This window comes from Cebus imitator, unplaced genomic scaffold (assembly GCF_001604975.1).
Source record: "Cebus imitator isolate Cc_AM_T3 unplaced genomic scaffold, Cebus_imitator-1.0 Scaffold456, whole genome shotgun sequence".
Classification (NCBI taxonomy): Eukaryota; Metazoa; Chordata; class Mammalia; order Primates; family Cebidae; genus Cebus; species Cebus imitator.
The window spans coordinates 541,232-555,147 of NW_016107771.1; the positions used below are offsets into that span (position 1 = coordinate 541,232).

General features: G+C 37.9%; 1 protein-coding gene and 1 pseudogene across 1 annotated transcript in view; both read left to right on the plus strand.

The window, feature by feature from the left end:
- DNAJC1 (DnaJ heat shock protein family (Hsp40) member C1) overlaps positions 1-13,916 on the plus strand; it is a 216,974-nt gene that overhangs the window by 182,998 nt on the left and 20,060 nt on the right. The gene's annotated exons all lie outside the window — the stretch shown is intronic.
- On the plus strand, positions 14-760 carry LOC108291471 (annotated as a pseudogene).

Sequence of the window (13,916 nt, forward strand, 5' to 3'; positions counted from 1 at the left end):
AAAAAAAAAAAAAAAAGTTTCTCTGCTGGAGTGGAATGATGGGGGCATAACTGCACTCACTGCTGCTGCAAAATATCCATCTTACATCCACAAGGTGGTGATTTGGGGCGCCAATGCCTACGTCACTGATGAAGACAGCATGACTTATGAGGGCATCAAGATATTTCTAAATGGCGTGAGAGAACAAGAAAGCCTCTAGAAGCCCTCTATGGGTATGACTACTTGGCCAGAACCTGTGAAAAGTGGGTGGATGGCATAAGCCAGTTTAAACATCTCCCAGATGGTAACATCCGCCAGCACCTGCTGCCCCAGGTCCAGCGCCCCACCTTGATTGTACATGGCGAGAAGGATCCTCTGGTCCCAAGGTTTCATGCCGACTTCATTCATGAGCACGTGAAAGGCTCATGGCTGCATTTGATGCCAGAAACCAAACATAACCTGCATTTGCGTTTTGCAGATGAATTCAACAAGTTAGCAGAAGACTTCCTACAATGAGAATGTACACTTGAGTCTTGGTGGTTCCTTAGTGTGGGACGTGATCGTGTTGTTCCCTGTTACCATGATGCCTTTGAAACTCTCCGCCTGGGCTTTCTACCCCTCCATTCAGTCTTATCCTGACCAAATGAGTATGACATATTGAAAACAGCCTCTGGCTTCAGGCTGGGCATGGTAGCTCCTGGCTACAGTCTCAGCACTTTGGGAGGCTGGGGTGGGAGGAGAATTGCTTGAGTCTGGAACTTCAAGACCAGCTTGTGCAACATAGGGAGACTCCGGTTCTACAAAAAAAATTTTTTTTTTAATTAGCCAGGCAAAGTGGGACATACCTGTGGTCCCAGCTGCTCAGGAAGCTGAGGTGGAAGGATCACTTGAGCTCACTTCAAAGCTATAATGAGCTGTGATTGCATCACTGCACCACAGCCTGGGCAACAGAGTAAGACCCTGTCTTAAAAAAAAAAAAAAAAAGGAATAAAACCGCTAACTTCAATAACTATGAAAATTAAATCTGATATTCTAACATGAAGTTGTGACAAGTTACACTATTGTCTTAAAAGGTAAATTCCTGCCATAATTTACTTTCAAATTTTAGGTGGAGCATTTGTAGTGTTAATGTTGGAGATTTTAAGAAATCTTGAATTTATACTGTACCTTTAATCTGAGATGTTCAAGCTTCAAAAAAAAAAAAATACATTCAAGCTAAGTTTTTTTCTAATCAACCATAATTTTAAAGATATCTATGAACATGTTTGTATAACATTGTATAAACAATATATAAACATTGTATATCATTCTAGAGACTTTAGTGTTTCTATGTAGATATACGAATATGTATAATTTTAATAGTATTAATCTATTTCCTGTCCTTTTCACTTAGCCCTAGAACATGAGTATCTTTCATGGTAATAAATAATACCCACATCATTTTTCTAAAGAGTTACATGATTGCGTATGCTACCATGATATCATTAGAGAATATCCTATTGATTGACATTTAAATTGCTTCATTTTTTTGCTATTTCATTGAGATGGACATGGTGTTTTAAAAAATTGTCTTTTTACTCATATCTATTTTGTTATCTTGTATGCCTAGAAGTAGAGATTGCATTCATAGAAGCTGCTTAGTTCAAGAATATTAATGTTTTTAGAGTCTCTGAGGGCTCTAAAATTGGTCTGCAGAGGGGTTATAACTATACGCATTCCCACTAGTTGGTGGAAGAGAGGTCACTTCCTCATACTCTCATAAAAACTGAACACTATATTTTTCACCATTGCCCATCAAGTGAAAAGTGTTATAGTACTGATTTTTGTTACTTGCAAAAGAAAACACAGGAACTCAGTACAAGGGGTTCACATCTGATGAGGAGTTCTAGTGTGAGACAGAGAAAACAGTGGCAAGATCATTGTTCAGTAAATAATACAGTTACGTTTTCAGGATGTGGGGACACCCGAGACTACTTTGTAAGAGTCTCTCAAAATCAGGGAGGAAACATGGAAAAGATCTTGGGGATATTTATGAACACTGAGCATACATAGATCTTTAAACTTTCTATGGATAAGATGCCTCCAAAGTAAAGGAAATTGGAATGACCCAGGTCACTCAGCAGCTAGATTCTGGAGGATGAGGGAACAATGCCTTCACAATGATGAGGGGAAATGGTTCTGATTCTAGAACTGAGCAAGTGTGTTGGTAAATACATGGGGTGAGAACTCGTACCTTTTCCTAGAAATTTTCCTGAGGTTGTACTCCAGCAACAAAAGGAATAAATTGAAGAGGCCATCATGGGATCCAAGAAGTAGTGGATCAGGAGAACTAAGGACTGCATGACAGGGACCCTGGGAGGGATGGAGGTTTTATGGAATAGATAGTATGGCTGAGAACTTAGAAAAATGCATTTGGAAAAATGCGTATGTAAAAATGTGGAAAAGAAAACAAAGGCAAAGCCCACCAGCTAATGCCTGTAATCTCAGCACTTTGATAGACCAGGGCAGGAGGATCGCTTGAGACCAGAAGTTTGAGACCAGCCTTGGCAACACAGAGAGACCTTCATCTTTACAAAAAAAAAAAAGAAAAAAATTAGCCAGGTATGGTTGCACACACCTGTGTGCCAGCTACTTAGGAGGCTGAGGCAGGAAGATCACTTGAGCCCAGGAGGTCGAGGCTGCCGTGAGCCATGATCATGCCACTGTACTACATCCAGCCTGGGTGACAGAGCGAGACTGTCTAAAAAAAAAAAAAAAAAAAGTTAAAAAGGCCACTAGAAATTTCACAGTGAACAAGAAAACCAGACATAAAGAGACATAGTTTAAATTTAATTATACTAAAAAGTAGATTGGTAGAAAGAGCACTTGTCTCAGTGGTGAATAATATTTACCAGGTCATAATTATGTAATATCTTACATGGTGGCTTTTTATATTTTAAGCATTTTATATGTTTTATAGATTATTTTTCAGTTTTTAAAGTCCACACATTGTGGAAAACTGTGTCATGTTGTTCACCAAAACATTCTCTCCTTCTCTAGTAGAAGATTTTTACTCAGGCACATATGTGCCCAAAGACACTGCATTCCCAAGCCTCCCAAACTCTGATATGGCTGTGTCTCTAATTTCTTTTCAGGAGAACATAATCAAAGTAATGTGTGTTCATAGGAGCTCCTATTTATTTTTCCATCCCATTGAGCTTGAATACTAACATGCCTGCAACTAAGCTGCAACCATGCAAGCAAAGATAGTTCCCCTAAGGAGCTGTGGAGAAATCGGATAGAAAGAACCTGAACGATTGCATTCCAGCCTGGGCAATAAGCAAGACTCCTGTTTTCTCTCCCCCTTTCTCTTTCTTTTTCTTTCAGAAAAAAGGAAAGATCCTGAATGCATGTAATAAAAGAAAATTCTTAGATAGTGACAAGTAACATAAAGAAAATAAAGTAGCGTAAGCAGATAGAGACTGAGGGAGCTGCATTTTAAAATAGGGTTCTGAGGAAAGTCTTCTCCAAGAGGTAGTATTTGAGCAGAGGTACAAAGCAAGTGAAGGAATAAGGTTGTCTGAGAAGGAGCATTGCAGGCAGAGGAAATAGCACCTACAAAGGCCTGGAGGCAAGAGCATGTTTGGGGTGTGCAAGGCCCAGCAAAGAGGTCCATATGGCTAAGGCACCAGGAGGAGAAGGAGATTACAGGAAATGAGGCTGAGAAGTAGTGGAAGACCAGGCCATATCAGCCCTTTTTGGCTAAGGCGAAAATTTTGGATTTTACCATGAGCTATATGGGAAAGCACTGGAAGATTCTGAGTAAAGGAGTGCAGTGATCTAAAAACATTGTTCTGACTGCTTGGTGGCAAAGTGTGGAAGCAGGAAGGAAAGCCAGGTAAGAGGCGATTTCAGTTGTCTGTGCAGAAGACAATGGTGGTTTGGATCCAAGGTTGTTGGTAGAGGTGGGAAAGAGATTAGATGCAGGATGTGGTATACAAAGGCATGTTAATTAGCAATGTATAGTTGTGACCTTGTAACCTTCAGAAGAACTGTGAACAGAAATGATTGCCTGTGTGTGTAAGGTACATTGTTTTTTTGTCATAAGCCCTTGTGTACTGCTTTTGGTAAAAAGCTATTTACATGCATGACCTTGATTTTTAAAAACAACTTTTTAAAATGTGAAGAAACAAAACAATTGTTTTTAAATTTGTTATGACAGTATACATAGGCGTACCTCATTGTCTGAGTTTGTTTTGTGCTGGTGTAACTGAATAACTAAGAGTAGATAATTTATGAAGAACTGAGATTGATTTCTTAGAATTCTGGAGGCAGAGAAGTACAAATTCAAGGGACTCATGTCTGGCAAGGGCCTTCTTACTGCATCATCTCACTGTAGAATACAGAAGGACTAGAGAGCTCACAAGGCACAAGGGAGAAAGAAAGGAAGGGCGCTAAATTCAATTCTTTTATCAGGAACCCACTTCTGCAATAACTTACTCCTGCCTTAAGGGCATTAACCCATTCAGGAGGACAGAAGCCTCCTGAGCTAATCACTTCTTAAAGGTCCCACCACTCAACACTGTTGTATTGGGGATTAGGTTTAAAACAAATGAATTTTGGGGGACACACTAAAACCATAGTACTCATTTGTTTTAAATTTTTTTATTTAAAAAAAATTATTTACAGAAATTAAAAAACCAATCCTAAAGCGTATATGGAGTTACGAAGGACCCCCAATATCCAAAGCAACCTTGAGAAAGAAGAACAAAACTGGAGACATCACATTTCCTAATTTCAACATTTATTACAAAGCTATAGTAATGAGGAAAATTGGATGTCTACATGCAAAAAAATGAAATTGGATCTTTACCTTACACCATACAAAAAAGATTTTTTTAATGGATTAAAGTCTTAACTGTAAGACCTGAAGCCATAAAATGCCTAGAAGAAAACAGGGGAAAGCTTCATGACATTGGTCTTCACAGTGATTTATTGGATTATGATACCAAAAACACAAGCAACAAAATCAAAAATAAATGGGACTATATCAAACTAAAAAGCTTCTGTACAGCAAAGAAAACAATTAACTGAGTGAAGACACAGACCATCGACTGGGAGAAAATATTCGCAAACCATTTATTTGATAAGGTGTTAATGTCCATAATATATAAAGAATTCCTACAACTCAAGAACAAAAAAAAAAAAAAAAAAAAAGAACCTGATATTTAAATGGGCAAAGGACTTGAAAAGACATTTCTACAAAGAAGATATAGAAATGGCCAACAGGTATATGAAAAGATGCTTGACATCCTTAATCATTAGGGAAATTCAAATCAAAATGACAATTAGATATCTTGCACCTCTTAGGACAGCATCATTAAAAAAAAAAATGAAATGTTGGCAATGATTTTGAGAAATTGGAACCCTTGTACACTGTTGCTGGGAATGTGAAATGGTACAGTTGTTATAGAAAACAGTGTGAAGGTTCCTACAAAACTTTAAAAATAGAATTATATGACCTAGCAATTCTAGAAAAATTTCTGGTTATAGATCCAAAAGAAGTGAAATCAAGATCTCAAAGAGGTATCTGCACTCCCACATTCATTGCACCATTATTCACAATAGCCAAGACATGGTAACAGCCTATATGTCCATTGATGGATGAATGTCTAGAGAAAATGTGGTATATACATAGAATGGAATATTATTTCTTCATGAAAAAGAAGGAATGGCTGGGCATGGTGGCTCACACCTGTAATCCTAGCACTTTGGGAGGCTAAGGCGGGCGGATCACCTGAGGTCAGGAGTTTGAGACCAACCCGGCCAACATGGTGAAACCTTGTCTCTACTAAAAATAGAAAAATTAGCTGGGTGTGGTAGTGCAAGCCTGTAATCCCAGCTACTTGGGAGGCTGAGGCAGAAGAATCGCTTGAACCCAGGAGGTAGAGGTTGCAGTGAGCCAAGGTCATGCCACTGCACTCCAACCTGGGCTACAGAGCAAGACTGTGTCTCAAAAAAAAAAAAAAAGGAAATCCTCCATATGTGACAACATGGATGGACCTTGAGAACATCATAGTAAGTGAAATAAGCTACTCTTGTAAGGACAGATACTACATTATTCCATTTTTATGAGTTATCTAAAATAACCAAATTCACAGAAGCAAAAAATAGAATGATGGTTGCCAGGAGCTGAAGGGAAGGAGAAATAGTTGTTCAACAGATAGAAAGTTTTGGTAATGCAGATGAATAAGTTCTAGAGGTCTTCTATAGGATGTTTTGCATATAGTTAACAGTATTGTACTGTATACCTAATTTAAGAGAGTAAATCTCGTGTTGTTTTAGTAAATTTGTAGAGTTGTGAAGTCACCACAATCCAGTTTTAGACATTTTCATCACCCAAAATGTTCCCTCAATCCCATTAGCAGTCATTTCCCACTCCTGTTCTTTCAGGCTACACAGATCTATTTTCTTTTCAGGAAATTACATTTAAATGGAATCTTACAGTGTTTAGTCTTTCTCATATAGCTTCTTTCACTTGGCAAAATGTATTTGAAGTTCATCCATGTTGTAGCATGTATCAACAGTTCATTTCTTTGTATTGCTCAATTATATGGATAAATACTACATTTTATTTGTTCTCTGCTCATTGGTCATTTGTCTTATTTCCACTTTGATGCTATTAGAGTAATACTGCCATGAACATTAGCATTCAAATCTTTGTATGGATGCGTGTTTTTATTTCTCCTGGGTAGATTCCTAGAAGTGGAATTGTTAGGTCATATAATAAGTTTAACTTTTAAAGAAACTGCCAAATTATTTCTCAAAGTTGCTGTACCATACTACATTCTTACCAGAAATACATAAGGGTTGCAGTTTCTCTATGTCCTCATCAACACTTGTCCTTTTTCTCGTTTTTTAAAATTATAACCATTGTGATACGAGTGTTATGGTATCTCACTGTGTGTTAATATACGCTCCCTTAATAAATAATGATGTTAAGTATCTATATAGTCCTTATTAGCCATTCTTATGTCTTATTTAGTGAAATATCTATTCATAATTTTTGTCCATATTTTAATTTGGTTGTTTTTCCTGTAATTATTGAGTTGTAAGAGTTCTTCATCTCTAGGTTATACATCCCAAACCTGAAAATCTGAAATTTGAAATGCTCAAAATTCCGAAACTTTTTAAGCACCAACATGACACTCAAAGGAAATGTTTGTTGGAGCATTTCATATTTCAGATTTTCAGATTTAGGATGCTTAGTTTGTAAGTAGAATACATATGTTACAAAATCCAAGTAAATCTGAAATCTGAAACACTTTTGGTCACAGACATTTTAGAGAAGGAATACTCAACCTGTATATTATGGACTCAAGTCTTTCATCAAATATATGATTTGCAAATATGTTCTCCCACTGTGTGGTTTGTCTTTTTATTTTTTTTAATGGTGTCATGTAAAGTACAAAAGTTTACTTTTAGTAAAGTCCAGTTTATCAATTTTTTTTCTTTTATAGTTTATGCTTTTTAGTGTTATACCTAAGAACTTTGCCTAACCCAGGATAGTAAAGAATTTCTCCTATATTTTCTTAGAAGTTTTATAGTTTTAGATCTCACATTTCGATCTAAGATCCATTTTGAGTTGGTTTTTGTGTTTAAGGTGAGATGTAAGGGTCAAGTTTATTTATTTTTGCTCATGGATGTTCATTTGCATTGAATCTATAGATCAATTTGGAGAGAATTTCCATCTTAACAATTTTGAATGTTCAAATTCATGAACACAAAATGTCTTTTCATTTATTTAGAGCTTTTAAGAGTTCTATCTATAGTGTTTTCAATATGCAAACCTGGTTCTTCTTTTATTACATGTAATATTTTTCATCTTATAGAGAAGAACTGTTTTATTTTTTCTTTCTTTTTCTTGAAGATAGGAACTCACCCTGTTGCCCAGGCTGGAGTGCAGTGGCATGATCATAGGCAACTTTGAACTCCATGGCTTGAAGGAATCTTTCTGCCTCAGCCTCTCAAGTAGCTGGGACTACAAGTGATACCACCACACCCAACTAATTTTTTTGTGTAAAGATGGGATCTCACTATGTTGCCCAAGCTGGTCTTAAACTCCTGACCTCAAGTAATCCTCCTGCCTCAGCCTCCCAAAGTGTTGGGATAACAGGTGTGAGCCACCTTGCCCTGCCAAAATTATTTTATTTATTTATTTACATTTTTATTTAATTTTTTTTCTGATAGTCTCACTTTGTTGCCCAGGTTGGAATGCAGTGGCATGACGACTGCTCACTATAGTCTCAACCTCCTAGGCTCAAGTAATCTACCTACTTCAGCCTTCCAAGTAGCTGGGACTACAGGGATGCAAAACCATGCCCAGCTAATGTTTTAAGTTTTTATTTGTAGAGACAGGGTCTCACTGTGTTCCCCTGGCTGGTCTTGAACTCCTAGGCTCAAGAGATCCTCCTGCCTTGGCCTATCAAAGTGTTGGGATTATAGATGTGAGCCACTGTGCCCAGCCAGAATTTTTTTCTTAATTACACTTTCAAATTATTCATTGCTGGTATGTAGAAATACAGTGGATTTTTATATACTGGGTTTTGGATCCTGTGGACTTAACTAACATTGATGGTTTAATAGTTCTGTGGATAAGAAGTTTTTCTTCTTCCTTTCCATTCTGGACGCCTTTCAGTCCATTTATTTACTTAATGCCTTGTTGCACTGGGTAAAACATCTAGTACAATATTGTACAGAAGTGGTGAGTGCAGGCATACTTGCCTTGTTCCTGATCATGGAGGGAAGACATTCAGTCTTTCACCATTAAGTATGATTTTAGCTATAAATTTTTCATAGATGCTTTTTATCTAAGGAACTTCCCTTCTATTTCTAGCTAGAGTTTTTATCATGAATAGACATTAGAGTTTGCCACATGCTTTTGCTTCATCTATTGAGATGATCACATGATTTGTATCCTTTGTTTTATTAATATGGCATATAAATTAACCTTTGGATATTAAACTAACCTGACATTCTGACTTACATAAATTTTGTATGGTGCTGGATTTGGTTAGCTAATTTTTTTTTTTTTTTTTTTATGGAGTCTCACCCTGTCACCCAGGCTGGAGAGCAGTGGCTTTTTTCAGGCTCACTGCAATCTCTGTCTCCTGAGTAGCTGGGATTACAGGCACACGCCACAATGCCCAGCTAATTTTTTTGTATTTTTAGTAGAGACAGAGTTTCACCATATAGGCCAGGCTGGTCTTAAACTCCTGACCTCAAGTGATCTGCCTGTCTTGGCCTCCCAAAGTGCTGAGATTACAGGCGTGAGCCACCATGCATTACACAGCAAATCTAATGACCGTATTTATCCAAAATCTGCGCATAGGANTTTTTTGAGATGGAGTCTCACCCTGTCACCCAGGCTGGAGAGCAGTGGCACAATCTCGGCTCACTGCAGTCTCTGCCTCCTGAGTTCAAGCAATTCTTCTACCTTGGCCTCTGGAGCAGCTGGAATTACAGACTTGTGCCACTATGCCCAGCTAATTTTTTGTATTTTTGTAGAGATGGGATTTCACCATTTTGGCCGGGATGGTCTTGAACTCCTGACCTCAAGTGATCTGCCCCCTTCAGCCTCTCAAAGAGCTGGGATTTCAGGCATAAGCCACTGAGGTTAGCTAATAATTTATTATGGATTTTTGTTTCTGTGTTCATGAGAGTGAACGGTCTATAGTTTTCTTGTGATGTCTTTGTCTGGCTTTGATATCAGGGCAATACTAGCCTCATAGAATGGGTAGGAAGTATTCTATCCTCCCCTATTTTCTGAGTTTGTGAACAGTTGCTATTATATCTTCTTTGAATATTTGGTAGAATTCACCAGTGAAGTCAGCTAGGCCTTGGCTTTTCTTTGTGGGAATACTTATAGTTGCTAATTCATTTGTTTTTAAGTTATTATAGGTCTATTCAGATTTTCTATTTCTTCTTGATTAAATTTTAATGATTTTTAGGAATTTATTTATTTCATTCACATCAGTAGTTGTGTTCTGAAAGTAGTTGAATAATAAAAGAAAGTGTGGCTGATATTCTTTCCAAAGAAGATATTTTTGGCCACAAATTTTATTTCTCTAATGATTGGTGAACTATCCATGTTTTTCATTTCTTTCGGTTAATCTAAGCTAATGATTTATCAGTTTTGTTGATCTTTTCAAAAAACCAACTTTTTGTTTCATGTATCTTTGGTATGGTTTTTTATTTTGTTTCAATTTTATCTCTACTCTGATTTCTGTTATTCCTTTCTGCTAACTTGGGGTTTGGTTTCTTCTTGCTTTTCTAGTACTTGAAGTGCATCATTAGGTTATTTCTTTGAAATCTTTATCCTTGTTGCTGTAGGCATTTATGGCTATAAACTTCTTTCTAATATTACTTTTACTGTATCCGGTAGATCTTAGTTTGTTGTGTTTTTTGTTTGGTTGGTTGGTTGGGTTTTTGGTTTTTGGTTTTTTTGTTTTTGAGACAGAGTTTTGCTCTTGTTGCCCAGGCTGGAGTGCAATGGCACTATCTCGGCTCACTGCAACCTCCACCTCCTGGGTTCAAGCAATTCTCCCTTCTCAGTCCCCTGAGTAGCTGGGATTACAGGAATGTGCCACCACGCCCAGCTAATTTTGTAGTTTTAGTAGAGACGGCGTTTCTCCATGTTGGTCAAGCTGGTCTTGAACTCCTGACCTCAGGTGATCCACCGGCCTCAGCCACCCAAAGCACTAGGATTGCAGGCATGAGTCACCACACCCAGCTGATTTGTTGTGTTTTTAATTTCATTTGTTTCAGCAATATTTTTAATTTTCTTTTTAATTTTTTAGTTGACATTCAGGAGCATGTTGTTTAATTTTCATATATTTGTATGGTTTTGAAAGTTCCTCTTGGTATTTGATTCCCAGTTTTATTCCATTGTGGTCCAAGAGGATGCTTAATATGATTGCTAGTTTTTAAAAATTTTTGAAACTTGTTTTGTGGCATAATATGTTGTTTATCTTGGAGAATGTTCCATGAGCTGATGAGAAGAATGTGTATTCTGTAGCTTTTGGATAAAGTATTCTGTAAATGTCTGCTGGCTCCATTTGGTCTAAGGTGTAATTCAAATTCAATGTTTTCTTGTTGTTGCTTTCCTGTCTGGATGATCTGTCCACTGCTCAGTGTGGGGTGTTGACGTCCCCAACAGTTATTGTATTGGAGTCTATCTCCCTTTAGATCTAATAATATTTGCTTTTATGTATCTGGGTTCTCCAATGTTGGGTGCATATATATTCACATCTGCACATGTATATTCACATCTTGCTGAATTGATCCTTTTGTTATCATATGACTCCATTGTCTCTTTTTATAGTTTTTCACTTAAAGTCTGTTTTATATGATGTAAATGTAGCTTTGTCTTTTCACTTTTATTTTCCTTTTGCATGGAATATCTATTTTTCTTTCTCCACTTTCAGTCTGTATGTGTCTTTACAAGTGAAGTGAATCTCTTTAGGAAGCATATAGTATAGTTGGGTCATGTTTTAAAAATTCATCTTGCCAGTCTGTATCTTTTAAGTGAGGAATGTAGTCTGTTTACGTTCAAGGTTATTATTGATAAATGAGGACTTACTGCTGTCATTTTGTTCATTGTTTTCTGGTTGTTTTAGATATCATTTTTTCCTTTCTTCCTCTCTTATCATTGTGGTTGGGTGGTTTTCTATAATACTAAGATTTGATCCTTTTTCTGCTTTGTGTGTTTGCTCTAACAGTGAATTTTATACTTTTGAATGTTCTCATGATGTGATTATCATCTTTTTGCTGCCACTTTTTGCAGGACTTCCTTGAGTACTTCTTATAAGGCCAATGTAGTGGCGATAAATTTCCTTAGTGTTTGATTGTCTGGGAAGGATTTCTTTCTCATTTGTAAAGGATAGTTTTGCTGGATATAGTATTCTTTGATGGCTTTCTTTTTTTTTTTTTCCTGCAGTTCATTGAATATATTATTGCATTCTCTTATAGCTTGCAAGGTTTCTCCGGAGAAGTCTAATGGGAATCCCCATAAATGTAACCTGACATTTTTCTCTTGCTATTTTTAGAATTTTCTCTTTGTCTTTGACTTTGAAATTTTGATTGTAATGTGCCTCTGGGAGGATCTTTTTGACTCGAATCTATTTGGGGGTATTTGAACTTTCTTATCTGGATGAGACTTGGGAAGTTTTCAGCTATTATTTGATTAAATAGCTTTTTTTATACCCTTTTTCATGTCTTCTCCTTCTGTAACACTTGTTCACTTTGTGGTGTCTCATAAGTCTTGTAAGCTTTATTTTTTTTTTTTTTTTACTCTTTTTTACTTTTTTGCTTTCCCCTCCCCACCAACTGGGTAATTTCAAATGACCTGTCTTCAAACTCTGAGATTTTTGTTTTTCTTCTGTTAGATCAAGTCTGCTATTTAGGCTTTCTCTCTTTTTTTGGAAACAGAGTGTCGCTGTGTTGCCCAGGCTGGAGTGCAGTGGCTAGTGCCATGACTACTAGCCGCCAGAGTAAGACACACTCCAGCATTAGTTTCAGTTCCAAGATAGTGTGGCATGGTGGCCAGGAGGCCACAGCGGGAGGAACACAGTATTGGCGAATTCTCTGGGGAAACAAAGCTGGGCAGCTTCTTTGCAACTTCCACAGCTGGGCTTAGTGCCTGTGAGGACTACAGGTAACCCCAGTGATGAGGCCCATAGGTGTCTAAGCTGTTGGTGGGGGCTTCTGGGATCCTCTAGCCTATCTTTTCATCAAAGGCAGAAGTGGCCGCCTGGTTCCCAGCTGATCCTGGCTGGGGGATGGAGTGGCAGAGGACTGGTATTTCCTTCTGTTCTTTATGTGGCTGTCCTGAGTTTCTCCACTCACCAGGGTGGCTGTTACTTCTTTGACGTGCTCCAGCACTCTCCTTTAGCTATTTCCATTAAAATGTAGTGGTTTATTCATCGTTCTTGGCTGTCTTTGTGGAAGGGATGAGCACTAGGGGCCTCTAGTCAGCCATCTTGCTGATGTCACCTCCGCAAAAAACTCAATTTCTCCTTCTTCTCCTTCTCCTCCTCCTCTTCTTCCCCTCCTTCTCCTTTTTTATTTGTTTGCAATGGAGTCTCGCTCTATTGCCCAGGCTGGAGTACAGTGGCGCGATCTCAGCTCACTGCAGCCTCCACCTTCCGGGTTCAAGCAATTCTCGTGCCTCAGCTTCCTGAGTAGCTGGTATTACAGGCTACCCAGCTAATTTTTGTATTTTTAGTAGAGACAGTGTTTCATCATGTTGGCCAGGCTGGTCTCAAACTCCTGACCTCAGGTGATCCGCCTGCCTCAGCCTTCCAAAGTACTGGGATTATAGACATGAGCCACTGCACCCAGCCAAGATTCTGCTTCTTTCTGAGTAAATTTTAGAACATTAGATTTTTCTAGGAATGTATCTCTTTGAACTACATCTTGAAATAAATTGGCATAAAGTTGTTAATATTCTTTTATTACCTATTTTTCCTTATTGTAAAATGTAAATATGTAAAACAGCTTAATGAGTAGTTATACAACAAAGAAGATTATAATTTTCATTAGTACCAAGAAAATAACATTAACAACAATATCAGGTAGAGATAGAAGGTAAGTGGATCAATAGAAATTGCCATTTTAGGCCAGGCATAGTGGCTCATGCCTATAATCCCAACACTTTGGGAGGCCAAGGCAGGCAGATCACCTAAGACCTAGAGTTCGAGACCAGCCTGGCCAACATGGCAAAACCCCGTCTCTACTAAAAATACAAAAATTAGCTGGGTGTGTGTGGTGGCGCACACCTGTAATCCCAGCTACTCAGGAGGCTGAAACATGAGAATCACTTGAACCCAGGAGGCGGAGGTTGCAGTGAGCTGAAATCATGCCACTGCCCTGGGCAACAGAGCGAGACTCCATCTCAA